We start from the raw sequence: 12474 nt of genomic DNA, 5'->3' as shown, positions 1-12474 counted from the left end.
GTAGAAAAAAAAATACTAAAAGTAAACATATTAACTCCCATTTCAAAGTCATTCAGTCTCAAACTTCATAAAAAACCCAAATATTTCATTGTAAGCCATTCAGAAGACACATACCTAAATATAAGCCAACTGTTTGTTGAAAGTAAAGTGAAAGATAGGCATATTCCAAGCAGATACGTACCCAGAGAAGACTAGGTAATATCTTATTGGACAATAATATGCATAAGGCAAAAAATTAAGTAAAATCGCACACAATGATGCAAGATTCAGTATATCAAGAGGATAAAACAAGTATTGTAAGGATGTTAAACCAAAGTAAATTAAAAAATAACAACCCCAAAACCTTAGGAAACAACTAGGCATTAACAAATAATTCTGAACATGCTCATAATGTAAGTAAAGCTATTGTACTCCATTTATATATCTAAAAATATACCTGGTGGTATTCACATGACATCTTCATTTGCAATAGCAAAAAATTCTGCCCATGAAAATTTAAGTAGATGAATACAGTATTCATTATTTCTGTATGACCATGAAAAAACATAAAGCTATGCTAATTAAAAGGAATGTGTATTAAAAAGTTTCAATGAATATATTTAGAATGAAATATATATATTTATATATATCAAAGTACATTCATACAAATATTTAAAAGAATTGAACTAAAGAATATATGTACCTAGATATTACATATCTATTTTGTAAAGGGAGAAAGATATGACAGGGCATCTCACAATAACTTTTAATTACTCTGATTCTGTGTGATTTTCTTAAGCTTGCTTGTAGGTAATAATCCATGCATATTTGTTTATTACATCTCTGTAACCTGGCCACTTTTAGAATATTTTTGCATGTCGTATTTTGTAATTAAAAAATAATTTAAAACATTAAAGGTCACTTTGTGACAGTACTGAAGGAAAGTTTAAGTGTTAATGTACAGGTATGCACATATAATTGGAATGATGTAGCCATGAGTTAGTTTTCCTCCAACATTTTCTTGTATCAAAATATTTAATCAATTGAGGTATATTTTATGGTAAAAAATTAACTATAAAAATTCATCTTTACAGACAATGAATTTATTTCTTGGTTATATATTGTCTTTGATATGTCACAAAAATAACATTGTAATCTAAAGAATCAATTTATGTAATAGTTTTTTACTTATAAGAAAAAATAAAGCAAGATTTAATATTGATCCAGTAACATATTTAATTGCAGTAGGAACTTGATAGGTATACATCAGCTTCCAACAGTTCAATAGTATTAAGCATAATTGTCAGAAAGCAAAGAAGTCTTTTCACGATCTATTTCCTTTGGCATTACATTTTGAGATTCATTTTGAAATTGTCTGTCCTGACAAAATAGAGAACTGTGTACAATGATAATATTCAAGTCAAAACAATCATATTGAATACTGTAAATATGTGAATATGCATACTTTTAATTTTTAGTTCTGTATTTAATAATAAATTCTAACTCAATATTATAACAGAACACATCAAATTTATGTAATGTTTACCTTTGTTTCAGAAAAAAACTTCTATTCAAAGAAGATAAGCTATAATGCAAAATATTTATATACAGTTAATTTTTTTCTGCATAGATTTTAGTTTTAATTGTGTATATGTTTACAAGCATAAACTATTCATAATTCTGTATATTTTTAGGCCACATTTGTAAGTAAATAATTGTTATAAATGAACTCAAAAAATATGTGGGGCTTTTTATTTTAAATTAATTGAAAATTATTTGGTATATGGCTAATATTGGCTGTTTACTGTTTTAAGAGCTAGAAATACCCTAATTAAAAAAAAAAGAAATAAGAAACCTTATCCTCTGGAAGTTTTCCCTTCTAAAAGATTACTTCTCAAGGTAGCACCTCATGAAAAAAGAACGGTCATAAGCATATAAAATTGTTCCTGTATTTATTTATTCTTTGATTTTTATTTTAGATTTGGGGTACACATGCATGTTTGTTATATAGATAAGCTGCCTGTCATGGGGGTTTTGCATACAGATTATTTTATCACCCAGGTAACAAGCATAGTACCCAAGGGGTATTTTGGGTCATCTTTTCCCTCCTCCCACCCTCCACCTTCAAGTAGGCTGGGTGTGTGTTGTTACCCTTTTTGTGTCCACGTATACTTGATGTTTGGCTCTCACTTATAAGTAGGAACGTGCAATATTTGATTTTCTGCTTCTGTGTTAGTTTGCTTTATCTCTATCCATGTTGCTGCTGTTTATTATGGCTGAGTAATATTCCATGGTGTATATGAACCACACTGTTTTTATTCAGTCTACCAATAATGGACATTTAGGTTGATTCTGTGTCTTTGCTATTGTGAATAGTGCTGCAATGAACATATACATGCCTGTGTCCTTATGGTATAATAGAACCATTTTTATTCCTTTGGGAATATACTCAATTATGAGATTTCTGGGTAGAGTAGTAACTCCAGTTTGAGTTTTGAGGAAACCACGCTGCTTTTCACAATGGCTGAATGAACTTACACTCCCACCAGCAGTGTATAAGCATTCTGTTTCTCTGCACCCTTGCTGGCATTTGTTATTTTTTGGCTTTAAATAATAGCCATTATGACTGGTGTGAGATGATATTTAATTGTGGTTTTGATTTGCATTTCTCTAATGATTAGTGATGTTGAGCCTTTTTTCGTAGGCTTGTTGGACACATGTATGTCTTTTGAAAAGTATCTTTTCATGTCTTTTGTCCACTTTTTAATGTGGTTGTTTTTTTGCTTGTGAAGTTTGATACAGGTTCTGGATATTAGACTTTTGTCAGATTCATAGTTTGCAAATATTTTATCCCATTTTGTAAGATGTCTGTTTACCCTGTTGATAGTTTCCTTTACCACGCAAAAGCTCTTTAGTTTAATTTGGTCCTATTTGTCAATTTTTGTTTTTGTTGCAATGGTTTTTGGAGTCTTTGTCATGAAATCTCTGCTAGGTCCTATATTGATAATTGTATTTTTTAGATTATTTTACCAGGTTTTTATAGTTTTAGGTTTTACGTGTAAGTCTTTAATCCACCTTGAGTGATTTTTTTGTATACAATTACAAAATTGTATATAATTTTGTTGAAAATTAACCTCTTCCTGAATGACTTTTGGGTAAATTAAAAAATTAATGCAGAAATCAAGAAATTATTTGAAAGTAATGAGAACAAAGATAAAACACCAAAATCTCTGGAAAATGGCTAAAGCAGGGTAACAGTAAAGTTTATAGCACCAAAATGCCCAAATTAAAAAGTTAGAAATATATATTAAATTAACAACCTAGCATCATAATTACTGGAACTAGAGAAACAAGAGCAAACTAACTCCAAAGCTAGCAGAAGACAAACAGTAACCAAAATCTGAGCTGAACTGAAGAAAATGAGATGCAAAAATAAAACCAACCATACAAAAAAATCAATGAATCCAAGTGTTGTTCCACTAAAAAAAATTAATAAAATTGATAAACAACTAATGAGACTAATGAAGAAAAAAGAGAGAAGATCCAAATAAAGATATTTAGAAATGACAAAGTTTACATTACAATTGACCAAACAGGAATACAAATAACAATCAGATAATATTTTGAATAGTTCTATGCAAACAAACTAGAAAATCTAGAAGAAATGGGTAAATTTGTGAACACATACAACTTCCCAAGACTAAACCAGGAAGAAACTGGATTGCTGAACAGATCAATAATGAGTTCCAAAATTGAATCAATAATAAAAAGCTCACTAATAAAACAAAAACAAAAACAAAACAAAACAATAAAAAGCCCGGGACCAGAGAGAGTCACAGACAATTTCTACCAGATGTATAAAGTGGAGCTGGTACCATTCCTACTGAAACTACTCCAAAAAATTGAGGAGGAATGAGTTTTCCCTAACTCATTTTGTGAGGCCAGCATCATCATGATACCAAAACCTGCCACAGACAAAACAAAAAAAGAAAACCTCATGCTAATATCCTTGAACATAGATGCAAAAATTCTCAAGGAAATCCTAGCAAACTGAATCCAGCAGCACATTGAAAAGCTAATTCACCATGAGCAATTAGGCTTTGTCCCTGGGATGCAAAGTTGGTTCCTTTATTTCTTGATAACATCAAGAGATTTCTATGATGCCAATAACTAGACAATGGTATTCACATGCATATGAGGATCAGAGTCTCAGGAATAGTTAATAACAATGGAAAAAAAATTATTTACCATATGGAATATAAACCTCTAATACAGTAAACAGTTGGAAAATGTTTATAAAGCTAGTTTTGCATAATATATCTATATCAATGTTCCTTGACTTACAATGGGGTTATGCACTGAAAAATCCATCATTAATTGAAAATATCTAAGTCTAAAATGCGTTTAATACATCTAGCCTACCAAGCACTTTTGCTTAGTCTAAACTACCTTAACCATGCTCAGAACACTTACATTAGTCTATACTTGGGAAAAATCATCTAACGCAAAGTCTATTTTATAATAAAGTGTTGAATATCTCATGTCATTTATTGAATACTGTACCAAATGTGAAAAACAGTTGTATGGGTACTCATCATTAATATACCCAGCTAAAAGCATACTGAACCTGAAGAATATTTGAAGCACTGAACTAAAGTTAAATGTTGGATAATGAGGCTATTATAGTGACAGGGTCATTGATGTAGTTTGGCTGTGTCCCCACCCAAATCTCACCTTGAATCATATTAATCCCCACATGTCAAGGATGGGGCCAGTTGGAGATAATTGAATCATGGGGGTGGTTCCCCCATACCGTTGTCACGATAGTGAATAAATCTTATGAGATCTGATGGTTTTATAAATGGAAGCTCCCCGGCACAAATTATCTTGCCTTCCACCATGTAAGACATGACTTTGTACCCCCTTGCCTTACACCATGATTGTGAGGCATCCCTAGCCACATGGAACTGTGAGTCAATTAAACTTCTTTTCTTTATAAATTACTCAGTCTTGAGTATTTTTTATTAGCAGCGTGAGAACAGACTAATACAGTCATCAACTTCTGTCTCTTCTGATGAGGCTCAAGAACAGCTGTTAGAAGGTACTGGGGCATGGGCTGAGCACGGTGGCTCACCCTTGTAATCCCAGCACTTTGGGAGGCCGAGGTGGGTGGATCACTTGAGGTCAGGAGTTTGAGACTAGCTGGCCAACATGGTGAAACCCCATCTCTACTAAAAATACAAAAAAAATTAGCCAGGGGTGGTGGCACATGCCTGTAATCCCAGCTACTCGAGAAGCTGAGGCATGAAGAATCACTTGAACCCGGGAGGTGGAGGTTGCAGTGAGCCAAGATCATGCCACTGCACTCCAACCTGGGTGACAGAGTGAGACTTTGTCTCAGGAAAAAAAAAAAAAAAAAAAAAAGATACTGGGGCATGGATATTTGCTGGTTTAGCAAATCTAGAGTTCTTCAGGAAAATATAAAGTATCCATTGTTTTCCATCATAATTCTGAAAGAGACTGGGAGCTGTGGCTTGCTGCAGCTGCCCAGCATCAGGAGATAGTATCTTACTGTGCGTTGCTAGCCCGGGAAAATACCAGAATTTAATATTTAAAGTACAATTTTTATTGAATGTGTATTGCTTTCCCAACATTTTTGTAGAAAAACTTTAAGTCAAAGAATCGTTAAGTCAAGAATCATCTGTATTTAAATTTAATATACTGTTCAACACTTAGTTACCCCTCTTGGTGATGTTTTACTACCAAATATTTTGAATCAAATTTCACAATTTATATTTCCCTAACTGATATCAAGCATATTTTAGGCATTGAATCTATTAAAATACCTTTTTAGAGTTAAATAATTTAGACATTTAAATATAAGTGACCAGAAAAATTATCTTTTCTTATAATTTAAAATATCAAATACTTAAGCATACATTTTTTAAATCACTTGGTCTTGATTATATCTTGGCAATTCTTCAAAATAGTTGTGACTATAAATGCACTGGTAAGATATAAAACGAATAATGTCATTATTTAAAAACTTAGTGGCCAAGATGGCCAAATAGGAACAGCTCCAGTCTGCAGCTCCCAATGAGACCAACTCAGAAGGCAGGTGATTTCCAACTGAGGTACCCAGTTCATCTCACTGGGACTTGTTAGTCAGTGGGTCCAAACCAAAGAGAGAGAGCAGAAGCAGGGGTGGGTATCACTTCACCTGGGAAGTACAAGGAGCCAGGGACTTCCTTTCCCAAGCCAAGGGAAGCCTTGAGGGACTGTGCTACCTGGCCAGGTTACTATACTTTTCCCCTCATTTTTGCGATCTGCAGATCAGGAGAATCCCTTGTGTGCCTACACCACAAGGGCCCTGGGTTTCAAGCACAAAACTGGGCCGCTATTTGGACAGACACCAAGCTAGCTGCAGAAGTATTTTTTGTGCCCCTGTGGCACCTGGAACCTCAGTGAGACAAAACCTTTCACTTCCCTGGAAAGGTGGCTGAAGCCATAGAACCAAGTGATCTCACTCAGTGAGTCCCACTCCCACAGAGCCCAGCAAGCTAAGAACCACTGGCTTGAAATTCTTACTGCCAGCGCAGCAGTGTGAAGTCGACCTGGGATGATCAAGCTTGGTGGGGTGAGGGGCGTCTACCATTACTGAGGCTTTAGTAGGTGATTTTCCCCTTACGGTGCTAAGGAGGCTGGGAGGTATGAGCTGGGTGCAGCAAAGTGGCTGTGGCCAGCCTGCTTCTCTAGATTCCTCCTCAGTGGGCAGGGCATCTCTGAAGGAAAGGTAACAGCCCCAGTCAGGGCCTTATAGAAAAAAACCCCATCTTCCTGGAACAGAGCACCTGGGGGAAGGGGCAGTTGTGGGCTCAGCTTCACCGGATTTAATTGTTCCTCCCTGCTGGCTCTGAAGAGAGCAGCTGATCCTGACAGGAGGGATTCTCCCATCACAGTGTACCAGCTCTGCTAAGGAACAGATTGCCTCCTCAGCTTGGTCCCTGACACCCATGCCTCCTGACTGGGTGAAACCTCCCAACAGGGGTCAACAGAGACCTCATACAGGAGAGCTCTGGCTGGCATCTGGCAGGTGCCCCTCTGGGATGAAGCTTCCAAAGGAAGGAGCAGGCAGCAATCCTTGCTGTTCTACAGCCTCCACTGGTGACACCCAGATGAACAGGATCTGGAGTGGACTTCCAGCAAACTGCAGCAGACCTGCAGAAGAAGGACCTGACTGTTAGAAGAAAAACTAACAAACAGAAAGCATCAACATCAACATCAACATCAACATAAAGGACTCCCACACAAAAACCCTGTCCAAAGGTTGTCAGCCTCAAAGATCAAAGATAGATAAATCCATGAAGATGAGGAAAAACCAGTATAAAAATGCTGAAAATTACCAAAGCCAGAATGCCTCTTCTCCAAATGATCGCAACTCCTCTCCAGCAAGGGCACAAAACTGGGCAGAGAATGAGATGACAAATTGACAGAAGTAGGATTCAGAAGGCTTCAAACTCCACTGAGATAAAGGAACATGTTCCAACCCAATGCAAGAAAGCTAAGAACCTTGATAAAAGGTTACAGGGACTGCTAACCAGTTTAGAGAGGAACGTAAATGACCTGATGGAGCTGAAAAACACAGCACCAGAACCTCATGAAGCATACGCAAGTATCAATAGCCAAATCGATCAAGTTGAAGAAAGGATATCAGAGATTGAAGATCAACTTCATGAAATAAGGCATGAAGACAAGATTAGAGAAAAAAATAATGGAAAGGAACAAACAAAGCCTCCAAGAAAGATGGGACTATATGAAAAGACCAAACCTATGATTGATTGGTGTACCTGAAAGTGACAGGGAGAAGTTGGAAAACAAATTTCAGGATATTATCCAGGAGAACTTCCCCAAAATAGCAAGATAGGCCAACATTCAGATTCAATAAATACAGAGGACACCACAAAGATAGTCCTCGAGAAGAGCAACCCCAAGACACATAATCATCAGATTCTCCAAGGCTGAAACAAACAAAAAAGTACTAAGGGCAGTCACAGAGAAAGGTCAGGTCATCCACAAAGGGAAGCTCATCTGACTAACAGTGGCTCTCTGAAGAAACCCTACAAGCCAGAAGAGAGTGGTGGCCAATATTCAACATTCTTAAACAAAAGAATTTTCAACCCAAAATTTCATATCCAACCAAACTAAGCTTCATAAGCAAAGGAGAAATAAAGTTCTTTCCATACAAGCAAATGCTGAGATATTTTGTCACCACCAGGCCTGCCTTACAACAGTTCCTGAAGGAAGATCTAAATATGGAAAGGGAAAACTGATGCCAGCCACTGAAAAAACATACCAATATATAAAGACCAATGACACTATGAAGAAACTGCATCAACTAATGTGCAAAATACCAGCTAGCATCATGATGACAGGATCAAATTCACACATAACAAGATTAACCTTAGGCCAGGCACTGTGGCTCACGCCTGTAGTCCCAGCACTGGGCCGAGGTGGGTGGATCACTAAGTTAGGAGTTCGAGACCAGCCTGGGCAACATGGCAAAACCCCGTCTCTACAAAAAATACAAAAATTATCTAGGCTTGGGCTGGGCATGTGTAATCCTAGCTACTCGGGAAGCTGAGGCAGGAGAATTGCTTGAATCCGGGAGGTGGGGGTTGCAGTGAACCGAGATTGTGCCACTGGGCGACAGAGCAAGACTCCAGCTCAAAAAAAAAAAAAAAAAAATTAACCTTAAATGTAAATAGGCTAAATGCTCCCAAATAAAAGACACAGACTGGCAAATTGGTTAAAGAGTTGAGAACCATTGGTGTGCTATATTCAGGAGACCCATCTCACATGCAAAGACACACACAGACTCAAAATAAAGGGACGGAAGAATATTTACCAAGCAAATGGAAAGGAAAAAAAAGCAAGGGTTGCAATCCTAGTCTCTTATATAACAGAATTTAAACCAAAAAAGATCAAAAAAGACAAAGAAGGGTATTACATAATGGTAAAGGGATCAATGCAACAAGAAGAGCTAACTATTCTAAATATATATGCACCCAATACAGAACCACCCAGCTTCATAAAACAAGTTCTTAGATACCTACCAAGAGACTTAGTCTTCCACAAAATAATAGTGGGAGACTTTAACACCCAATGTCAATTTTAGACAGATAAACAAGACAGAAAATTAACAAGGATGTTTAGGACTTGAACTCAGCTCTGGATCAAGTGGAACTAATAAACATCTACAGAACTACTCTCCACCCCAAATCAACAGAATATATATTCTTCTCAGTGCCATATAGCACGTATTCTAAAATTGACCACATAATTGGAAGTAAAACACTCCTCAGCAAATGCAAAAGAATGGCAGTCATAACAAACAGTCTCTCAGACCACAGTGCAAACAAATTAAAACTCAGGATTAAGAAACTCACTCAAAACCACACAACTACATGGAAATTTAACAACCTGCTCCTGAATGACTACTGGGTAAATAACAAAATTAAGGCAAAAATAAATAAGTTCTTTGAAACCAATGAGAACAAAGACACAATGTACCAGAATCTCTGGGACACACCTAAAGCAGTATTAAGAGGGACATTTATAGCACTAAATGCCCACAAAAGAAAGCTAGAAAGATCTAAAATTGACACACTAACATCACAATTAAAAGAACTAGAGAAGCAATAGCAAACAAATTCAAATGCTAGCAGAAGACAAGAAATAACTAAGATCAGAGGAGAACCGAAGGATATAGAGACATGAAAAACCCTTCAAAAAAAAATCAACGAATCCAGGAACTGTTTTTTTTTTTTTTTTGAAAAGATTAACAAAATAGATGGACCACTAGCCAGACTAATAAAGAATAAAAGAGAGAAGAATCAAATAGACATAATAAAAAATGATAAAGAGGATATCACCACCGATCCCACAGAAATACAAACTACCCCATCAGAGAATACTATAAAAACCTCTACACAAATGAACTAGAAAAACTAGAAGAAATGGATAAATTCCTGGACACATACACCCTCCCAAGACTAAACCAGGAAGGAGTTGAATCCCTAAATAGACCAATAACAAGTTCTGAAATTGAGGCAGTAATTAATAGCCTACCAACCAAAAAGAGCTCAGGACCAGAGAGATTCACAGCCAAATTCTTTTTTTTTTTTAATTTCCTTTTTTTAATTATACTTTAAGTTTTAGGGTACATGTGCACAACGTGCAGGTTTGTTACATATGTATACATGTGCCATGTTGATGTGCTGCACCCATTAACTCATCATTTAACATTAGGTACATCTCCTAATGCTATCCCTCCCCCCTCACCCCACCCCACAACAGGCCCTGGTGTGATATGTTCCCCATCCTGTGTCCATGTGTTCTCATTGTTCAATTCCCACCTATGAGTGAGAACATGCAGTGTTTGAATTCTACCAGAGGTACAAAGAGGAGCTGGTACCGTTACTTCTGAAACTATCCCAAACAATAGAAAAAGAGGGACCCCTCCCTAACTCATTTTATGAGGCAGCATCATCCTGATACCAAAATCTGACAGAAATACAACAAAAAAAGAAAATTTCAGTCCAATATCCCTGATGAGCATCGATCAAAAATCCTTAATAAAAGACTGGCAAACCAAATCTAGCAGCACATTAAAAAGCTTACACATCACAATCAAGTCAATTTTATCCCTGGGATGCAAGGCTGGTTCAACATATGCAAATCAGTAAATATAATCAATCACATAAACAGAACCAATGACAAAAAACCATATGATTATCCCAATAGATGCAGAAAAGGCCTTCAATAAAATTCAACAGACCTTCATGCTAAAAACTCTCAATAAACTAGGTATTGATGAAACATATCTCAAAATAATAAGAGCTATTTATGACAAACCTATAGCCAATATCATACTGAATGGGAAAAAGCTGGAAGCATTCCTTTTGAAAACTGGCACCAGACAAGTATGCCCTCTGTCACCACTCTTATTCAACAGAGTATTGGAAGTTCTGGCCAGGGCAAACAGGCAAGAGAAAGAAATAAAGGGTATTCAAATAGGAAGAGAGGAAGTGAAATTGTCTCTGTTTGCAGATGACATGAATGTGTACCTAGAAAACCCCATCGTTTCAGCCCAAAATCTCCTTCAGCAAAGTCTCAGCATACAAAATCAGTGTGCAGAAATCACAAGCATTCCTATACACCAATAATAGACAAGCAGAGAGCCAAATTTAGAGTGAACTCCAATTCATAACTGCTGTAAGGACAATAAAATACCTAGGAATCCAACTTACAAGGGATGTGAAGGACCTCTTCAAGGAGAACTACAAACCACTGCTCAAGGAAATAAGAGAGGACAAAAACAAATGGAAAAACATTCCATGCTCATGGATAGGAAGAATCAATATAGTGAAAATGACCAAACTGTCCAAAGTAATTTATAAATTCAACTCTATTCCCATCAAGCTACCAGTGACTTCCTTCATAAAATTAGAAAAAACTATTTTAAATTTCAAATGGAACCAAAAAAGAGCCTGTATGGCCAAGACAATCCTAAGCAAAAAGAACAAAGCTGTAGGCATCATCCTACCTGACTTCAAACTATACTACAAAGCTACAGTAACCAAAACAGCATGGTACTGGTACCAAAACAGATACATAGATCAATGGAACAGAACAGAGACCTCAGAGACAACACCACAGGTCTATATCCAACTGACAAAAACAAGCAATGGGGAAAGAATTCCCTATTTAATAAATGTTTTGAGGAAAACTGGCTAGCCATATGCAGAAAAGAGAAACTGGACCACTCCCTTACACCTTATACAACAATTAACTCAAGATGGATTAGAGATTTAAATACAAAACTCAAAACCATAAAAACCCTAGAAGAAAACCTAGGCAATATCATTCAGGACATAGGCATGGACAAAGACTTCATCACTAAAACACCAAAAGCAATTGCAACAAAAGCCAAAATTCACAAATGGGATCTAGCCAAACTAACGAGCCTCTGCACAGCAAAAGAAACTATCATCAGAGTGAAGAGGCAACCTACAGAATGGGAGAAAATTTTTGCAAGCTTCCCATCTGACAAAGGCCAAATATCCAGAATCTACAAGGAACTTAAATTTACAAGAAAAAAACAAACAACTCCATCAAAAAATGGGCAAAGGTTATGAAAAGACACTTCTTAAAATAAGACATTTATGCAACCAACAAACATATGCAAAATGCTCATTATCACTGGTCATTAGAGAAATGCAAATCAAAACCACAATGTGATATTTTCTCACGCCAGTTAGAATGGGGATTATTAAAATGTCAGGAAAGAACAGATGCTGGTGAAGCTATGGAGAAATAGGAAAGCTTTACACTATAAATTAGTTCAACCATTGTGGAAGACAGTGTGGCAATTCCTCAAGGATCTAGAACCAGAAATATCATTTGACCCAGCAATCCCATTACTGGGCATATACC

The sequence above is a fragment of the Gorilla gorilla genome, chromosome 19 (genome assembly GCF_029281585.2).
Source record: "Gorilla gorilla gorilla isolate KB3781 chromosome 19, NHGRI_mGorGor1-v2.1_pri, whole genome shotgun sequence".
Classification (NCBI taxonomy): Eukaryota; Metazoa; Chordata; class Mammalia; order Primates; family Hominidae; genus Gorilla; species Gorilla gorilla.
Note: the sequence above shows the minus strand (reverse complement) of the source record.